The sequence below is a fragment of the Somniosus microcephalus genome, chromosome 4 (assembly GCF_052327205.1).
Source record: "Somniosus microcephalus isolate GS21.2 chromosome 4, FLI_Smic_1.0, whole genome shotgun sequence".
Lineage (NCBI taxonomy): Eukaryota > Metazoa > Chordata > Chondrichthyes > Squaliformes > Somniosidae > Somniosus > Somniosus microcephalus.
In genome coordinates, this window is record NC_140990.1 from 43,353,376 (window position 1) to 43,372,326 (window position 18,951).

General features: G+C 49.1%; 2 pseudogenes; one reads left to right on the forward strand and one right to left on the reverse strand.

Annotated features, from left to right (window-relative positions):
- Positions 1-18,951, forward strand: part of LOC147118749 (uncharacterized) — a 72,929-nt pseudogene that overhangs the window by 37,342 nt on the left and 16,636 nt on the right.
- The window catches only part of LOC147118750 (uncharacterized), a 32,913-nt pseudogene that overhangs the window by 11,714 nt on the left and 2,248 nt on the right, over positions 1-18,951 (reverse strand).

Below are 18,951 nucleotides of genomic sequence, written 5' to 3' on the forward strand. Positions count from 1 at the left end.
GTGGAGAATCAAGAGTCCCCAAATGTTGCCCCTCCTGTCTGGTACAGCAATCCCCTCGGCACGGGAATGGAGACAAGTCCAATCCAAGTAATGGGCTGAGTTTCATCTTTCTGGGCCCATGGGATTGGTTTATATCAGACAGGAGGAGATTGGTGTCAGTGACTGTGGGATTGGTTTATATCAGACAGGGGGAGATTGGTGTCAGTGACTGTGGGGATGGTTTATATCAGAGAGGATAAACTAGTCAAAGTTGGAGAAGATACGGTATTCCAATATTTAACGACTGTGGTAGGAATTTTTTTAATGCATTCATAGGATGTGGGCGTCACTGGATGGCCCAGCATTTATTGGCCATCCCTAGTTGCCCTTGAGGAAGTGGTGGTGAGCCACCTCCTTGAACCGCTGCAGTCCGTGTGGTGAAGGTGCTCCCACAGTGCTGTTAGGGAGGGAGTTCCAGGATTTTGACCCAGCGACGATGAAGGATCGATGATATATTTCCATGTCAGGATGGTGTGTGACTTGGAGGGGAGCTTGGAGGTGGTGGTGTTCCCCTGCGCCTGCTGCCCTCGTCCCTCTGGGTGGTGGAGGTGGCGGGTTTGGGAGGTGCTGCTGAAGAAGCCTTGGCGAGTTGCTGCAGCTCCTCTTGTCGATCAGAGGGTCTCAACCAGGGTCCGTGAGAAGGTTTCAAGGGGTGGGCCCAGAAACTCTCTCCCTCTTTCATTCTTTCTCCCACAAGCAGCCCTCACACCGGGCGCCGGCTCAGTTCCCATTGAGCAGCCGCGGGGGAAGCGATGTGGGGCGCGATGGGGCCAAGGCTGCGGAAGCCGCCCCTCGCTCGCTGCCAATTGGGTTGATCCAGATTCCCATCATCTCCATCCAGCCTGTTGCCCCCATCTCCCCCCGACAAATCCAGGCTGGGGTTTATTGGAGGGCGGGGCCATTCCCAATTCCAGGAGCCCAGCCCGTTGAACACCTTCTCCCACTAGAACAGGAGCAGTGCGCAGGCGCAGTTTGCGGGACCCGCAGCTCCAGCCGCCGCTCGCCCTCACACCAGGCGGCGCCACTGAGCAGAACAGCCCGCGGCCCCAGGGATTGGTCCCGTCAACCGTCAATCAAAGGCCAGCAGCCAATCCGCTTGGCCCAAGTCCCGCCTCCAACCGCCCTCCATTGTTGGGACGAAATTCAAAGCGCCGCGAGCGAGAGCTCAAACTGTCAATCATAGGGCAGCCCCGCCCACTGCAGCCTGCTCACTCTCTGATTGGTGGCTGTGGGGGTGGGCGGAGCGATAAAGGGCCAATCAGTGAACTCTCTGCCTGGGAGCTGGGCTTTGCTCAGGTGAGCAGATCACGTGGGCTGGAAGGAAGGCGGCCACAAGGCAGCTTGTGTGGTCACTGGGCCTCTTGTATTGGAGAATCAAGGAGGAGGGAGTTTAAAACATACTATTACCGCACTTAATCGCCAAATAACTATTTATTTCAAAAATAAAGCACAGTGATTTGAAATGGAAAGGCTTGCATTTATACAGAGGCTTCTGTGATCGCAGGATGTCCAAAAGCGCTTTACAGCCAATGAATACTTGTGTTGTGTTACAGGGGGTCCGGGAATTTTTATAGCACAGGAGGGCCCTCAGAGAACCCCTGATCCACACTGTCCCATCAAACACTCCCAGGGCAGGTGCAGCACGGGTTAGATACAGAGTAAAGCTCCCTCTACACGGTTCCATCAAACACTCCCAGGGCAGGTACAGCACGCATTAGATAAAGAGTAAAGCTCCCTCTACATTGTCCCATCAAACACTCCCAGGGCAGGTACAGCACGGGTTAGATACAGAGTAAAGCTCCCGCTACACTGTCCCATCAAACACTCCCAGGGCAGGTGCAGCACGGGTTAGATACAGAGTAAAGCTCCCTCTACACTGTCCCATCAAACACTCCCAGGGCAGGTACAGCACAGGTTAGATACAGAGTAAAGCTCCCTCTACACTGTCCCATCAAACACTCTCAGGGCAGGTACAGTGCAGGTTAGATACAGAGTACAGCTCCCTCGGCACTGTCCCATCAAACACTCTCAGGGCAGGTACAGTGCAGGTTAGATACAGAGTAAAGCTCCCTCTACACTGTCCCATCAAACACTCCCAGGCCAGGTACAGCACGGGTTAGATACAGAGTAAAGCTCCCTTTACACTGTCCCATCAAACACTCCCAGGGCAGGTACAGCACGGGTTAGATACAGAGTAAAGCTCCCTCTACACTGTCCCATCAAACACTCCCAGGGCAGGTACAGCATGGGTTAGATAAAGAGTAAAACTCTCTCAACACTGTCCCATCAAACACTCCCAGGGCACGTACAGCATGGGTTAGATACAGAGTAAAGCTCCCTCTACACTGTCGCATCAAACACTCCCAGGGCAGGTACAGCACGGGTTAGATGCAGAGTAAATCTCCCACTACACTGTCCCATCAAACACTCCCAGGGCAGGTACAGCTCAGGTTAGATACAGAGTAAAGCTCCCTCTACACTGTCCCATCAAACACTCCCAGGGCAGGTACAGCACGGGTTAGATACAGAGTAAAGCTCCCTCTACACTGTCCCATTAAACACTCCCAGGGCAGGTACAGCACGGGTTAGATACAGAGTAAAGCTCCCACTACACTGTCCAATCAAACACTCCCAGGGGAGGTACAGCACGGGTTAGATACAGAGTAAAGCTCCCTCTACACTGTCCCATCAAACACTCCCAGGGCAGGTACAGCACAGGTTAGATACAGAGTACAGCTCCCTCGGCACTGTCCCATCAAACACTCCCAGGGCAGGTAGAGCACTGGTTAGATACAGAGTAAATCTCCCTCTACACTGTCCCATCACACACTCCCAGGGCAGGTACAGCATGGGTTGGATACAGAGTAAAGCTCCCTCTACACTGTCCCATCAAACACTCCCAGGGCAGGTACAGCACAGGTTAGATACAGAGTAAAGCTCCCTCTACACTCTCCCATCAAACACTCCCAGTGCAGATACAGCACGGGTTAGTTACAGAGTAAAGCTTCCTCGATATTGTCCCATCAAACACTCCCAGGACAGGTACAGCACGTGTTAGATTCAGAGTAAAGCTCCCTCTACACTGTCCCATCAAACACTCCCAGGGCAGGTACAGCGCAGGTTAGATACAGAGTAAAGCTCCCTCTACACTGTCCCATCAAACACTCCCAGTGCAGATACAGCACGGGTTAGATACAGAGTAAAGCTTCCTCGACATTGTCCCATCAAACACTCCCAGGACAGGTACAGCACATGTTAGATTCAGAGTAAAGCTCCTTCTACACTGTCCCATTAAACACTCCCAGGGCAGGTACAGCACGGGTTAGATACAGAGTCAAGCTCTCTCTACACTGTCTCATCAAACACTCCCAGGGCAGGTGCAGCACGGGTTAGATAAAGAGTAAAGCTCCCTCTACATTGTCACATCGAACACTCCCAGGGCAGGTACAGCATGGGTTAGATGCAGAGTAAAGCTCCCTCTACACTGTCCCATCACACACTCCCAGGGCAGGCACAGCACGGGTTAGATACAGAGTAAAGCTCCCTCTACACTGTCCCATCAATTACTCCCAGGGCAGGTACAGCGCAGGTTAGACACAGAGTAAAGCTCCCTCTACACTTTCCCATCAAACACTCCCAGGGCAGGTACAGCACGGGTTAGATAAAGAGTAAAACTCTCTCTACACTGTCCCATCAAACACTCGCAGGGCAGGTACAGCATGGGTTAGATACAGAGTAAAGCTCCCTCTACACTTTCGCATCAAACACTCCCAGGGCAGGTACAGCACGGGTTAGATACAGAGTAAAGCTCCCACTACACTGTCCGATCAAACACTCCCAGGGCAGGTATAGCACAGGTTAGATACAGAGTAAATCTCCCTCTACACTGTCCCATCAAACACTCCCAGGGCAGGTATAGCACAGGTTAGATACAGAGTAAATCTCCCTCTACACTTTCCCATCAAACACTCCCAGGGCAGTTACAGGGCAGGTTAGATGCAGTGTAAAGCTCCCTCTACACTGTCCCATCAAACACTCCCAGGGCAGGTACAGCACGGGTTAGATACAGAGTAAAGCTCCCTCTACACTGTCCCATCAAACACTCCCAGGGCAGGTACAGCACGGGTTAGATACAGAGTAAAGCTCCCTTTTCACTGTCCCATCAAACACTCCCAGGGCAGGTACAGCATGGGTTAGATACAGAGTAAAGCTCCCTTTTCACTGTCCCATCAAACACTTCCAGGGCAGGTACAGGGACGTGTTACCGATACCTCCCCTGGATACCAAGGCTAGGAGAGGCACTCTCGATGGTTTGGGGAGCTGGGACTTGTCCATGAGAGTAACTGAAGGTATGAGAACTGAAATAATCCAGAGTAATTATCGGGCGTTAGTCGTGTCTCAGTGGGAGCACTCTCTCTCTCTCTCTCTCTCTCTCTCTCGCTCTCTCTCTCTCTCCAATTCCAATTCCAATTCCAATTCCAATTCAAATGCTTTATTGGCATGAAAGTTTACAGAGAACCATATTGCCAAAGCTTACATAGCAAAAAGGTAGTTTTCCAACATTCTGTCGGTGTCAATCGATTTGACATTTGTTGGGTACATACAATATTACTTTTAAACAATATTAATTTTAAACAGTCTTTGTACTTCATTTGGTACGTTCAATATTAATTTTAAACAGTCTTAATTTTAAACAGTCCTCAGGTTGTGACATGTTGTTACATATTTGGCCCCAAGGTATGGTCTGTCTCCTTCTCCTAGGACTAATCTCAATTTTGACAGGTCATCCAATTCCTTGAAATCTGGGGTTGTTTGGCTTAGCTTGTTGAATAATATGTTTCTTGATGTGTTGAATTTTTCACATTTTAGGAGGAAATGCATTTCTGTTTCAACCTCGCCGGCCAGACATTGATCGCATATTCTATTCTCTCTAGGCTGCCAGGATTTCTTGTATCTGCCTTTTTCAATTTCCAGTTGGTGGTCGCTTAGTCTGTACCTGGTGAGGGTCTGTCTCTGTTTTGTGTCTCTGATGGTCGTGAGGTAGTCTGCCAGTTTATATTCTCTTTTTAGGGCCCGGTAACATTCTAATCTGCTTTGGCTTTCGGTTATTTTGTTCCAATGTTCCAGGTAGGTTTCTTTGCATTTTTTAATGATTTGGTTCACTCGGATTGGTGTTTGGATGGCTGTGTTGGTCTGGGGCTGGTCAGGGTCCGGCTGAGTACTTAGTTTCAGTAGCAGCTGACTCAGGGGACTCTTTTCTGGGTTTAGCTCTTGGGTCTGAAAGGCTTTGAAATGGAGGGTGTCTGGGGAGCTAGATTTGAGGTGATTTAGGAAGTTTAGTGCTCGTTTTTGGATGTTTATTATCAGTGGGTATCTGCCTAGTTCGGCTCTGCATGCATTTGTTGGCGTTTTTCTTTGGGTGCGAAGGATGCTTCGGCAGAATTCTGCATGTAGGGCTTCTATTGTGTGTTTTTCCCATTTAGTGTAGCTTTGGTGATTTAGCGGGCCCCATACTTCACTACCGTACAGTGCAATGGGCAGGATTATGCTGTCAAATATTTTGAGCCAGATTTTGATTGGGATTTGGAAGTTGTAGAATTTTCTTTTTATTGCATATAGGGCTCTTCGGGCTTTTTCTTTTAGTGCATTCACTGCTATGCTGAAGCTCCCTGATGCTGTAATAGTTAGACCAAGGTAGGTGTAGCTCATAGTGTGTCCTATAGTGGTATCACTGAGGGTAAACTGGTATTTGTTTTCCTGACATCTGGGCCTTTTTTGAAAAATCATGATGTTGGTTTTCTTTAGATTTACTGTTAGAGCCCAATTTTGGCAGTATTTGTCGAGTAGGTCTAGTTGTTGCTGCAATCCCTGTTCTGTGGGAGACAGCAGAACCAGGTCGTCTGCATAGAACAGGGATTTCACTTCTCCATCCAGGAGACGGAGACCTGGTGACTCGCTTTGCTCCAGCATGTCTGCTAATTCATTTATGTATATGTTGAACAGGGTCGGGCTCAAATTGCAGCCCTGCCGGACGCCTCTTCTCTGGGTGAAGAAATCGGTGCGTTTGTCTCCAATTTTGACCCCGCATTTGTTTTTCAGATACATTGATTTAATAAGGTCATAGACTTTGCCCCCTATTCCACACTGTGTCTCAGTGGGAGCACTCTCTCTCTCTCTCTCTCTCTCTCACTCTCTCTCTCTCTCTCTCTCTGTGTCTCAGTGGGAGCACTCTCTCTCTCTCTCTCTCTCTCTCTGTGTCTCAGTGGGAGCACTCTCTCTCTCTCTCTCTCTCTCTCTGTGTCTCAGTGGGGGCACTCTCTCTCTCTCTCTCTCTCTCTCTCTCTGTGTCTCAGTGGGAGCACTCTCTCTCTCTCTCTCTCTCTCTCTCTGTCTCAGTGGGAGCACCCTCTCTCTCTCTCTCTCTCCCTGTCTCAGTGGGAGCACACTCTCTCTCTCTCTCTGTGTCTCAGTGGGAGCACTCTCTCTCTCTCTCTCTCTCTCTGTGTCTCAGTGGGAGCACTCTCTCTCTCTCTCTCTCTCTCTCTCTGTGTCTCAGTGGAACACTCTTTCTCTCTCTCTCTCTCTCTGTGTCTCAGTGGGAGCACTCTCTCTCTCTCTCTCTCTCTCTCTCTCTCTCTGTGTCTCAGTGGGCGCACTCTCTCTCTCTCTCTGTGTCTCAGTGGGAGCACTCTCTCTCTCTCTCTCTCTCTCTCTGTGTCGCAGTGGGAGCACTCTCTCTCTCTCTCTCTCTCTCTGTCTCAGGGGGAGCACTCTCTCTCTCTCTCTCTCTCTCTCTGTGTCTCAGTGGGAGCACTCTCTCTCTCTCTCTCTCTCTCTCTGTGTCGCAGTGGGAGCACTCTCTCTCTCTCTCTCTCTCTCTCTGTCTCAGGGGGAGCACTCTCTCTCTCTCTCTCTCTCTCTCTCTTTGTGTCTCTGGGAGCACTCTCTCTCTCTCTCTCTCTGTGTCGCAGTGGGAGCACTCTCTCTCTCTCTCTCTCTCTCTCTGTCTCAGGGGGAGCACTCTCTCTCTCTCTCTCTCTCTCTCTCTGTGTCGCAGTGGGAGCACTCTCTCTCTCTCTCTCTCTCTCTCTGTCTCAGGGGGAGCACTCTCTCTCTCTCTCTCTCTCTCTCTCTGTGTCGCAGTGGGAGCACTCTCTCTCTCTCTCTCTCTCTCTCTGTCTCAGGGGGAGCACTCTCTCTCTCTCTCTCTCTCTCTCTGTGTCGCAGTGGGAGCACTCTCTCTCTCTCTCTCTCTCTCTCTGTCTCAGTGGGAGCACTCTCTCTCTCTCTCTCTCTCTCAAATTCAAATTCAAATTCAAATCGGTTTATTGGCATGACAAGGTATATCTTATGTTGCCAAAGCATCGAAAAACATTCATGGGTGAAAACAAAAATACAGTTCTATCCATACAATGTATAAACAGATATATCCCTGAGTGTATAAATATACATTCATATAATTTTTATATACTCTTTTCTTATATTTAGTGGTTGCCCCTCTGTTTATGGCAAGCTGTAACATAGTGTGCTGCTAAGGTTGCACAATTTCTCTCTTCCCCTAGTAGGTATGGGAGATTTTGGTCGTCATTCAAATTTCTGAATTCCGGGCATATTTTTGTGAATTTTGGGTAGAAATTCTCCCTTATGCCCTGATATTTTCTACAAGCTGTGAGGAAGTGCATCTCTGTCTCCACCACTCCCTGACTGCAGTGAGAGCATATCCTGTCCTCTCTTGGTAGCCGGGTCTGCCTGTGTCTACCTTTTTCAATCGCCAGGCTATGTTCACTAAGTCTGTACATTGTCAAGGTTTTTCTCAGTTTGCTATCCATTACCATGGTCAGGTAATCAGCCATGTTGTATTGTCTGTTTAGGGCCAAGTAGCAATTGAGTTTGTTTTGGGTTTTTGTTGTTTCTGCCCACTATTACAGGTATTTTTTCTTTTGCTTAGTGACGATTGTGTTGGGTCAAATTCTTTGTGTTACGCTGTCACTGTCCTGGGGCTGGTTATTGTTAGTAGTGTTAGTAGTTACTTCACTGAGTCCCAGGACTAGTTGACTGAGGGTATTCTTCTTTATGGTCCTCTCTTGGCATTTCAGGGCTTCGTAATGATAGCAGTGGGGGTTGCTCATTTTTAGGTGTTTCCAGAATTTGGTGGCTCTTTTTTGGATAGTGATTATTAATGGATATTGGCCTAGTTCTGCCCTGCATGCATTGTTTACGGTTTTCCTTTGAGTCCGGAGGACACTTTTACAGAATTCTGCATGTAGGATCTCAATTGGGTGTTTGTCCCATTTTGCAAATTCTTGTTGTGTTAGCGGTCCCCACACCTCACTGCCATAGAGTGCAATTGGTTCAATTACTGATTTAAAGGTTTTGAGCCAAATGCTAATTGGGATTTCTATTTGGATTGATTTTTTAATGGCATAGAAAGCCCTTCTTGCTTTCTCTTTCAGTTCATTCACAGCCAGATGAAAATTTCCCGTAGAACTGATTTTTAAGCCCAAGTATGTGTAGTTAGTGGTTTGTTCAATTTTGGTTGTTCCTAGTGTGAAATTTATTTTGGTCCCTGATGTCTGGATCTTTGCTGGAACACAAGGACTTTGGTTTTTTGGGGATTTATTGTCAGGGCCCAGGTCTGGCAGAACGACTCCAGCAGATCCAGGTTCTGCTGTAGACCCTCCTTAGTTGGTGACAGCAGAACCAGGTAATCTGCATAGAGGAGGAATTTAACCTTGGATTCATATAGGGTGAGGCCGGGTGCTGTAGATTGTTCAAGTAGTTTTGCCAATTCATTTATGTAAATATTAAAGAGTGTCGGTGAGATGGGCGAGCCCTGCGTCACCCCCCGCCCCTGTGGGAAGTATTTTGTTTGTTTGTCTCCAATTTTAACTGCACATTTGTTGTTTGTATACATTGATTTAATTACATCATATGTTTTTCCCCCTACCCTGCTTTCGATAAGTTTCAGGAATAGACCGTCGTGCCAGATGGAATCGAAAGCCTTCTGGAAATCTATAAAGCATGTGTAGATTTTGCTTTTGTTTTGATGAACATGTTTGTCAATTAGGGTCTGTAGGGTGAAGATATGATCTGATGTTCTATAGTTTGGTAGGAATCCAATTTGGCTTTTACTCAAGACATTGTGCTCCTCAAGGAAGTTTATAAGTCTTTTGTTTATGATACTACAGAATACCTTCCCCAGCTTACTGTTTACACAGATGCCTCGATAGTTATTTGGGTCGACTTTGTCCCCACTTTTGTATATGGGCGTTATGAGTCCTTTGTTCCAGATATCAGGGAAGTAACCGACGCTCAGAACCAAGTTGAAGAGTTTTAGGATAGCCAGTTTCATTTTGTCATCTGTGTGTTTAATCATCTCGCTTAGTATGCCGTCTGCACCGCAAGCTTTTCCTGGTCGCAGGTCCTTGAGTTTTTCAAATAGTTCTTTTTCTGTTATTATGGAGTCTAGCGGGTTTTGGTTATCTTTTATGGCCATTTCGAGCTTTTCCAGTTTTTTGCATATTTGGTGTTGCTCTGGCCTTAGTGTGTTTTTCTGGTATAATTTTTCAAAGTGGTTTTCCCATGTGTCTCCATTTTGAGTGGCCAATTTGTCGTGTTGTTTTTTGTGTAATGTATTCAAGTTGTCCCAGAAACAATTGGAATCAATGGATTCCTCAATGGAGCTGAGTGTATTCTTAATATACTGCTCTTTTTTGGTTCTGAGTGTGTTTCTGTATTGTGTTAGTGTCTGACAATAGGTAAGGCGTAATTCCTCGTTTTCTGGCTGTCTGTGTTTTTGGTTTGATATTTTTCTAAGTTTTTTCCTCATGTTATGGCAATCTGGGTCAAACCATTTTTCATAGTTTTTTGTTTTGGGTTTGTTCTTGCGAGCTTTCAAGTTTGACCTTGTTGCCAAATTATCAAAAATATCATTTAGGTTATTCACTGCCCTGTTTACGCCTTCTTTATTGTGAGTGTATATGTTATCCAGAAAGGTGTCCAAGAAAGCTTGAGTTGATTGATTGCTAATTGCTTTCTGGTATTTTTCCGTGCTATTTTTGGCCCATCTGTATGATTTTTTGGTGTTGTACAGCTTACTGGGTTGTGTTTCTGTGTTGGTTGTTTCTGTCTTTTTAAGATACATAGTAATTTGACTGTGGCCTGTCAGTGTTGTTTGTGGTTTGACTGTGAATGCTCTGAAAGAGGATGGGTCCAAATCCGTAATCATATAGTCTACGGTGCTACAGCCAAGAGGTGAGCAATAGGTTGATCTTCCTAGGAGGTCTCCCATGAATCTACCATTGACAATGTACAGACCCAGGCTTCGACAGAGCTGCAGGAGCTGTTTTCCGTTATTATTTGTCTGTTTGTCGCAGTTATGCCTGTATGGATAGGAAGGGATATCGAAGTGGTTATTCCCGAATATGTAATTGTTTCCCTGATTATTGGTGAAGTCTGGTTCTTCGCCAGTTCTTGAATTGAGGTCACCACAGATCAACACGTTTCCCTGGGCCTGGAATTGGATAATCTCCCTCTCAATGTTGGAGAAGGTGTCCTCTTTAAAGTACGGGGATTCCATTGGGGGGATATAGAGTGCGCAAATGAAAACATCTTGGGTGTTAGAGATAATCCCCCTCTCAATTTTGAGCCACATGTGGTTTTCACCCTTTTTTATAAATTTGATGCAATTCTTAAGCTCTGTTTTGAACCAAATCAGTATGCCAAAGAGTCTCTGCCTTGGGTTACTCCTGGCAATTTATTGGAGGGGACCACCAGCTCTGTGTACCCTTGGGGACGGCCAGTATGTCCTTCTCCTCTATACCAAGTTTCCTGTAAAATGATTATATCCAGATCTTTAGTTTCATCTATGAACTCTGGGGTCCTACTCTTCACGTCGAGCACCGAAGAGTGTAGACCTTGGATATTCCAGGTCGAAATATATAAGGATTTCATGTTAAGTTTGATCTTTTACTATGATAGGTTAAATAATTATATGTGTTTGTCGTGTCTAAATGGGGGGAAAAAAGATCATCTCAATTGTCTATAAATGCTAATACTACTTGGTTACAACTCTTTCTAGCAATTAGTCCTTAATTTTTTTTTTCCTTTTCTGATCCATAAGGCAGAAGTAGATGCTGCTGCATGTCTGCCTAGTGTCTCTTAATGGATTGTCTCTGCCTGAGGTATTGCATACGCCCTGTGCATCTCTCCTTCTGTCTGGCTGGGGGCGGTCCTGTTCCCCTGTAGGACAGGAGTGGTGCAGGTCTGATATTGTTGTTGTGCATGGGGATCCTCTCTGGTCCCGGTTGTTGTGGTGGTGGTCTCTGTAGTAGTCCTGGTATGTATCCCGCTGATCTCTGGTGGTCGGTGGTCTCTCAGTGGGAGCACTCACTCTCTCTCTCGCTCTCTCTCTCTTGTCTCTGAGTCAGGAGGTTCTGGGATCAAGTCCACCTCCAGAGACTTGAGAACACAATCTAGGCCGACACTCCAGTGCAGTACTGAGGGAGCGCTGCACTGACAGAGGTGCCGTCTTCGGACGAGACATTCAAGTGAGGCCCCCTCTGCCCTCTCAAGTGAATGTAAAAGATCCCATGATGTTATTTCGAAGAGCAGGGGAGTTCTCCCTGGAGTCCTGGCCAACATTTCTCCCTGAACCAACATCACTAAAACAGATCACCTGGTCATTATCACAGTGCTCTCTGTGGGACCTTGCTGTGCGCAAATTGGCTGCTGCATTTCCTACATTATAACAGTGACTGCTCTTCAAAAGTACTTCATTGGCTGTAAAGTGCTTTGGGATGTCCTGAAGTTGTGAAAGGTGCTGTATGAATACAAGTCTTTCTTTAACAAAGGAGAAAAGGCCCAAAATGGAACAGTCGGTAACAGGACATCAATTAGTCTCCTCTTATCTTAGAGACATCAAGGACTCGATACAAAGTGTGTTTGAAACAAAGCAGATTTATTTGACGTATATCCAGAATATTAAACTCCAGCCCAATTAGAGGGGTTACTAACATCAGCAGAAACAAACCCCAACTGTCAGAATGAACATGGTTCAGTCCTGGATGTGATGAACAGCAGCAACAACAGCAGAATCGAACCCCTGGAGTCACTTGTAAACTCACTGGTGTCTCAGCAGGTGACATGGCCAAGTGAATCCCTTCCCACACACGGAACAGGTGAATGGCCTCTCCCCAGTGTGAACTCGCTGGTGTCTCAGCAGCTGGGAGCTGTACAGAGCTATGGTTAGAACCCATCTGGAGTATTGCGTTCAGATCTGGGCACTGCACCTCAGGAACCAGAAACATAGAAGATAGGAGCAGGAGTAGGCCATTCGGCCCCTCGAGCCTGCTCCGCCATTCAATGCAATCATGGCTGATCATCCAAACTCAGTACGCTGTGTGGTAAACCACTGTTATACCTGTCTGTATGTGTATGTGTATTCCACTAGGTACAGGTCTGGACATGCCTCGGCTGACTCCTCCCACTATTCCAGGTATATAAGTGACTACCTCCCAGTCCCTTAGTATTCTGGACGGGTCGACCACGCGAGACTAGACCTTCATTCTTTAGTTAATAAAAGCCTGATTGTTACTCGCTTAACCTCAGTCTTTTGAGTAATTGATGGCACATCAATTTTATTAACTAAATTTTTTATAATGGAGAAGATCCTCACACCAGCATGCCTGGACCTGGACAGTCGGGAAGCGGACGCTTCCACCAAGTTTGCTCACTGGCTCATGTGCTTCGAGACATTCCTGACTGCCTCCACTGCGGTCGTAACGGATGCGAACAAACTATCTGTCCTGATCTCCAAGGTGAACCACCGAGTGTACTCAGTCATCCGGGACGCGACCCCGTACACAGCCGCCCTCCAGCTCCTCAAGACCCAGTACACGCGCCCTGTGAACGAAGTTTATGCCAGGCACCTCCTGGGGAGTCGCAAGCAACAACCTGGGGAATCGACTGAGGAATACCTCCAAGCACTGTCCGTGCTTGGCCGGGCCTGTGGGTGTAAGGCGGTAACGTCCACTAAGTACACAGAGGAACTGATCCGGGATGCCTTCGTAGTGGGCCACAGGTCCAACTACACCCGACAGCGACTGCTGGAGCAGAGTGACCTCACCCTCGACAAAGCCTCCGAAATTGCACTAACGCTGGACGCAGCCTACCGGGGCATGGATGCCTACTCCTCTGCACCGTGGACGCCGCGGGGAACGACAACCTGGGACACAGTAGGACAGCCCCATAGCACCGTGCCACCCCAGCCACAGCCCAACAACGGCCCAACCACCGCAGCAGTGTCCCAAAGCCAGACAGCAGTATCCCAAGGCCAGAAATGCTACTTCTGTGGCCAGGCCAAACACCCCAGAGCGCGCTGCCCGGCGAAGAATGTGACCTGCTCGGGCTGCGGGAAAAAGGGACACTACGCTAGCGTCTGCAAGGCCAAAGCCACCCCGAACGCCAGCAGCGCCGCGTGTGGGCCGTGCGAGCCGCCATCTTGGGCCTCCCCAGCCATGTGCGAACCACTGCAGCAGCAGCCATCTTGGACGACTCCAGCCACATGGGAATCATGGACGCCGCCATCTTGGACACCAGCCGGGACGCAGCAGGCCGCCAACCCCCCCCCATCTGATACCCGCAGCGACACACCGACCCCTACGCTGGCCTCTGTTACGCTGGACCAAACGAGACCGCACCAACTAGCTCGGTCCAAAATGGACGTTAAGGTAAACGGCCATGCAATAAACTGCCTTTTTGACTCCGGGAGCACAGAGAGCTTCATCCACCCCGACACGGTGCGGCGTTGCTCTCTCCCAGTCCTGCCTGCGCACCAGCGGATTTCTATGGCCGCCGAGTCCCAGTCAGCGGACATTGGCGGCTACTGCGTGGTGACACTAGTAGTAGACGGGATTGTGTTCAATAATTTTAAACTCCTGGTCCTGCCGCAACCTTGCGCTGCCGTTCTACTGGGGTTGGATTTCCAGTGCCACCTCAAAAGCGTTACGATGGCATACGGTGGCCCCCTCCCCCCACTCACAGTCCGCAGCCAGCAGCCTCCAAATTGCCCGCCGCGCACCAGATGCAACCTCTCCACACTCAGAGTCCCACCCCCCCCACTGTTTGCTAACCTCACCCCCGACTGTAATCCCATCGCCACAAAGAGCAGGCGATACAGTGCCGGGGACAGGGTTTTCATCAAAACCGAAGTGGAGCGGCTCCTGAAGGAGGGGATTATTGAGGGCAGCTCCAGCTCCTGGCGAGCCCAGGTTGTGGTCGTTAAGACTGGCGAGAAACAACGCCTGGTCATCGACTACAGCCAAACAATAAACCGCTACACCCTGCTGGACGCCTACCCACTCCCCCGCATAGCTGACATGGTCAACCAGATCGCGCAGTACCGCGTCTTTTCGACCATTGACCTGAAATCAGCGTACCACCAGCTCCCCATCCGCCCCGAAGACCGCCAGTATACTGCTTTTGAGGCAAACGGCCGCCTCTATCACTTCCTTAGGGTTCCCTTCGGCGTTACCAACGGGGTCTCCGTCTTCCAAAGGGAGATGGACCGGATGGTCGATCAAAACGCGCTGCAGGCTACTTTCCCTTACCTAGACAATGTGACCATCTGCGGCCATGACTTGCAGGACCATGACGCAAACCTCGAGAAATTCCTCCGCACTGCCCAACTCCTGAACCTGACATATAACAAGGAGAAGTGCATATTCCGCACAGACCGCCTCGCCATCCTTGGCTGTGTTGTGGAACACGGGGTCATTGGTCCCGACCCGGACCGGATGCGTCCCCTTATGGAACTCCCACTGCCCCACTGCCTAAAAGCCCTGAAGAGGTGCCTAGGGTTTTTTTCCTCCTACGCTCAGTGGGTCCCCTACTATGCAGACAAAGCCCGTCCGCTGATCAAATCCACCTCTTTTCCCCTGATGGCAGAGGCCCGCTCGGCCTTCCACCGTATCAAGGAGGACATTGCCAAAGCCACCATGCACGCAGTGGACAAATCCATCCCCTTCCAGGTGGAAAGCGATGCGTCCGACTTCGCTCTGGCCGCCACCCTTAATCAGGCGGGGAGACCTGTGGCATTCTTCTCACGAACCCTCCAGGGCCCGGAGACCAGACACTCCGCGGTCGAGAAGGAGGCCCAGGCTATTGTGGAGGCTGTGCGTCATTGGAGGCACTACCTGGCCGGAAAACGATTTACCCTGCTCACTGACCAGCGTTCAGTTGCTTTTATGTTCAACAACAAGCAGAGGGGCAAAATCAAAAATGACAAGATCTTGAGGTGGAGAATCGAACTTTCCACCTACAATTATGAGATCTTGTACCGGCCTGGGAAGCTCAATGAACCCCCAGATGCCCTATCGTGTGGCACCTGCGCCAGCGCGCAGATCGATAGGCTGAGGGCCCTCCACAATGACCTCTGCCACCCGGGGGTCACCAGGTTCTTCCACTTCATCAAGGCCCGCAGCCTGCCTTACTCCATTGAGGAGGTCAGGACCATGACCAAGAACTGCCAAGTCTGCGCTGAGTGCAAACCGCACTTTTATAGACCAGACAGAGCCCACCTGATAAAAGCCACTCGCCCTTTCGAACGCCTGAGCGTCGATTTTAAAGGGCCTCTCCCCTCCTCCGACCGCAATGTGTCCTTCCTCAACATCATTGACGAGTACTCCCGTTTCCCGTTCGCTATCCCTTGCCCGGACATGACCAGTGCCACGGTCATTAAATGTCTGAACAGCCTCTTCACCCTGTTCGGTTTCCCCAGCTATATCCATAGCGACCGGGGCTCATCGTTTATGAGCGACGAACTCTGCCAGTACCTGCTCGCTAGGGGTATAGCCACAAGCAGGACCACCAGTTACAACCCCCGGGGGAACGGGCAGGTGGAAAGAGAGAATGCAACAGTTTGGAAGGCTGCCCTACTAGCCTTAAAGTCTAGGGGCTTTCCGACCTCCCGCTGGCAGGAGGTGCTCCCCGATGCGCTCCACTCGATTCGGTCACTGCTCTGCACTGCCACCAATGCCACCCCTTACGAGAAAATGTTTGTCTTCCCGAGGAAGTCCACATCAGGGACAGCGTTACCGCCATGGCTGACGTCCCCAGGGCCGGTACTACTGAGAAGACACATGAGGACCAATAAAACGGACCCCCTGGTCGAGAGGGTCGACCTCCTCCACGCCAACCCCCAGTACGCTTACATTGCGTACCCGGACGGGCGGGAGGACACAGTCTCCATACGAGACCTCGCACCCTCGGGGACCACTGTAGCCCACTACCCATTACCACCCCCCCCATGACACCCTCGGGGACCGCTGTAACCCACTACCCATTACCACCCCCCCCCACGACCCGATATCCAACCCCAGCAGCCGGCTCGCCTTGGACCGTCACCCACGAGGACTATACTCCAGTGCCCCAGCCTACACGGGACGCGACGCCGGAAGCTGCACCACCCCTGCCGTCGCCACGTCGATCACAGCAGCAGACAAGACCTCCGGAGAGACTCCAATACACGAACTTTTAAATACACTTCACCCCACCGGACTCATTTTTAAACAAGGGGTGAATGTGGTAAACCACTGTTATACCTGTCTGTATGTGTATGTGTATTAGAGTTTTACAGCACAGAAAGAGGCCCTTCGGCCCATCGTTCCACTAGGTACAGGTCTGGACATGCCTCGGCTGACTCCTCCCACTATACAAGGTATATAAGTGACTACCTCCCAGTCCCTTAGTATTCTGGACGGGTCGACCACTCGAGACTAGACCTTCATTCTTTAGTTAATAAAAGCCTGGTTGTTACTCGCTTAACCTCAGTCTTTTGAGTAATTGATGGCGCATCACACTGTCCCTGCTTTCTCCCCATATCCCTTGATCCCTTTAGCCTTAAGAAATATATCTAACTCCTTCTTGAATATATTTAATGAATTGGCCTCTACTGCCTTCTGTGGTAGAGAATTCCACAGGTTCACCACTCTCTGGGTGAAGAAATTCCTCCTCATCTCTGTCCTAAATGGCTTACCCCTTATCCTTAGACTGTGACCCCTGGTTCTGGACTCCCCGACCATCGGATATATTGGCCTTGGAGAGGGGTCGCGGCGCAGATTCACCAGAATGATCGGGTTAAATTTCTTCATAAAACTCAAGCAGGTTTGTAGGACGTGACCCAGCCCACGTAATGTCAGGAGGCGAGTCATTGCCTCCGAGGCAGCAGGGGAGTCACAACCACAAACAGAGGCGGGCAAATGGAATCTGCCGTTTGCTGCATCTGTTCCATGGAGGGGCCGCCAGATTTCCAGTTTCACCCACCCCCCGCCCTCCGATCTGCAAGCTCCCTGTCAGCCCTGGTTTAGCGGTTGGAGCTGGAGATTGCACAGATGAGGCTCGGCCATCAGAATGGCTGGGTCCTCTCACCGAGGACATTGGACAGGCAGCACCATCGCACCGCTCGCCCGATGTCCACCCAGAATGAAAATCAGCCCCAAGAAGTCTAAGCTCAGCAATCTCAGCAACGTCAAACACATCCAAGATCCCCGATCAGCTGCAAGAGAAGGATCGACATTCCATTCTTGCCCATGTGCCAGTTGCAATTGAGCCTTTCTTTGAAAATGAGCCTGACTGAATGATCTGATCTGTGGTGTTTAATGGACTTGGGAAGCCAATCATATTTGGAAATATGAAACTGAACCCTGTATTTATTGAAAATATCAAATCTACTTTATTCAGCTGACTGATGCATCTCAATGGCAAGAGCATTGCGATAACAAAGGTTTGCAAATCAGAGCTGAATTTGATATTTCCAATAAAATCAACCTCAATGTTTCACAAATCTGAGATGGTCCAAGTGTTTTCAATGCGGAGGACCAGACTGGATGGTGATAAATATTTGGACATCACCAAGCACACTGCCTGACACTAGATTGTCCTCCACATTACAAGCTGTCTTATCCTCTTCAGCAATGCACATCTTCAAATGAGAGAAAAGGTCGTCGCGTGTCTGGGTTTCTTCCTGCACAATGGACCTCCAGTTTGTTCCCATTTGCTCACTGCATGAGAAGAGATCACTGCTTTGCTGTCAGATCACAGGCCAAATGTCAGAATTAAAGCAATTGTGGTGATAAGAGTAGCTGGAACATTATTAAGGATCAGAACCAAACTAATGTCAGGAGAAATTTGCTTGGGTTGTGTTTGGAAACAGCAGGGGGTGATTTTAACCTCACGCACCCGGCGGGAAACTAATGCGATCAGATCGGTCGCTTGTTTTACACCCGCCTGATTTCACTTTCGACTGAAATCATTGGAGAGCAAAATCGGGGAAGGTGTAAAACGGGCAGGAAATTCAATCCCGTCAGGTGGGGGAGGTTCAAATTACCCCCAACATATCTGAACTAGAAGGACAACTACTAAAAATGGCCAAAAGGACAATAAAATAATGATGGAAACAGCCTGGGCAGTTCCGCAGCAACACGAATCCCCAAATGGGAAGCTTTCTGCTTTTTAACCTCGTACACTATTTATCTACAAAGTACATCTCTAATTATCATCAACAGCAAGCTGCAATATCATTTATTGGAATAAGATTGTTTGACTAAGTAAGAGTTTAGCCAAAGAACTACCTGCAGTTATTTTACAAATATAGTATTTTCTTACTTTAAGCAAATCCTTTGAAGTTTTCTTTTGCCTTTTACTTTTTGTTGTGTGTTTTTTTCTCTTTAGGTCCCTGCACACAACCAAAGCATTCTCAGCTGAGGGAACAGGTGGGCAGCTTGCTCTGATCCTGCCATTCTACTGTGACCCGTGGGGTCTCACCCTCCAAATGGACTTCCTTGTGGGGGCACGCTCACTTTCTGTTGACCCCCTCTTTCTTCCCGACAGTCCAGTGGAGATTAAGGATTTGCA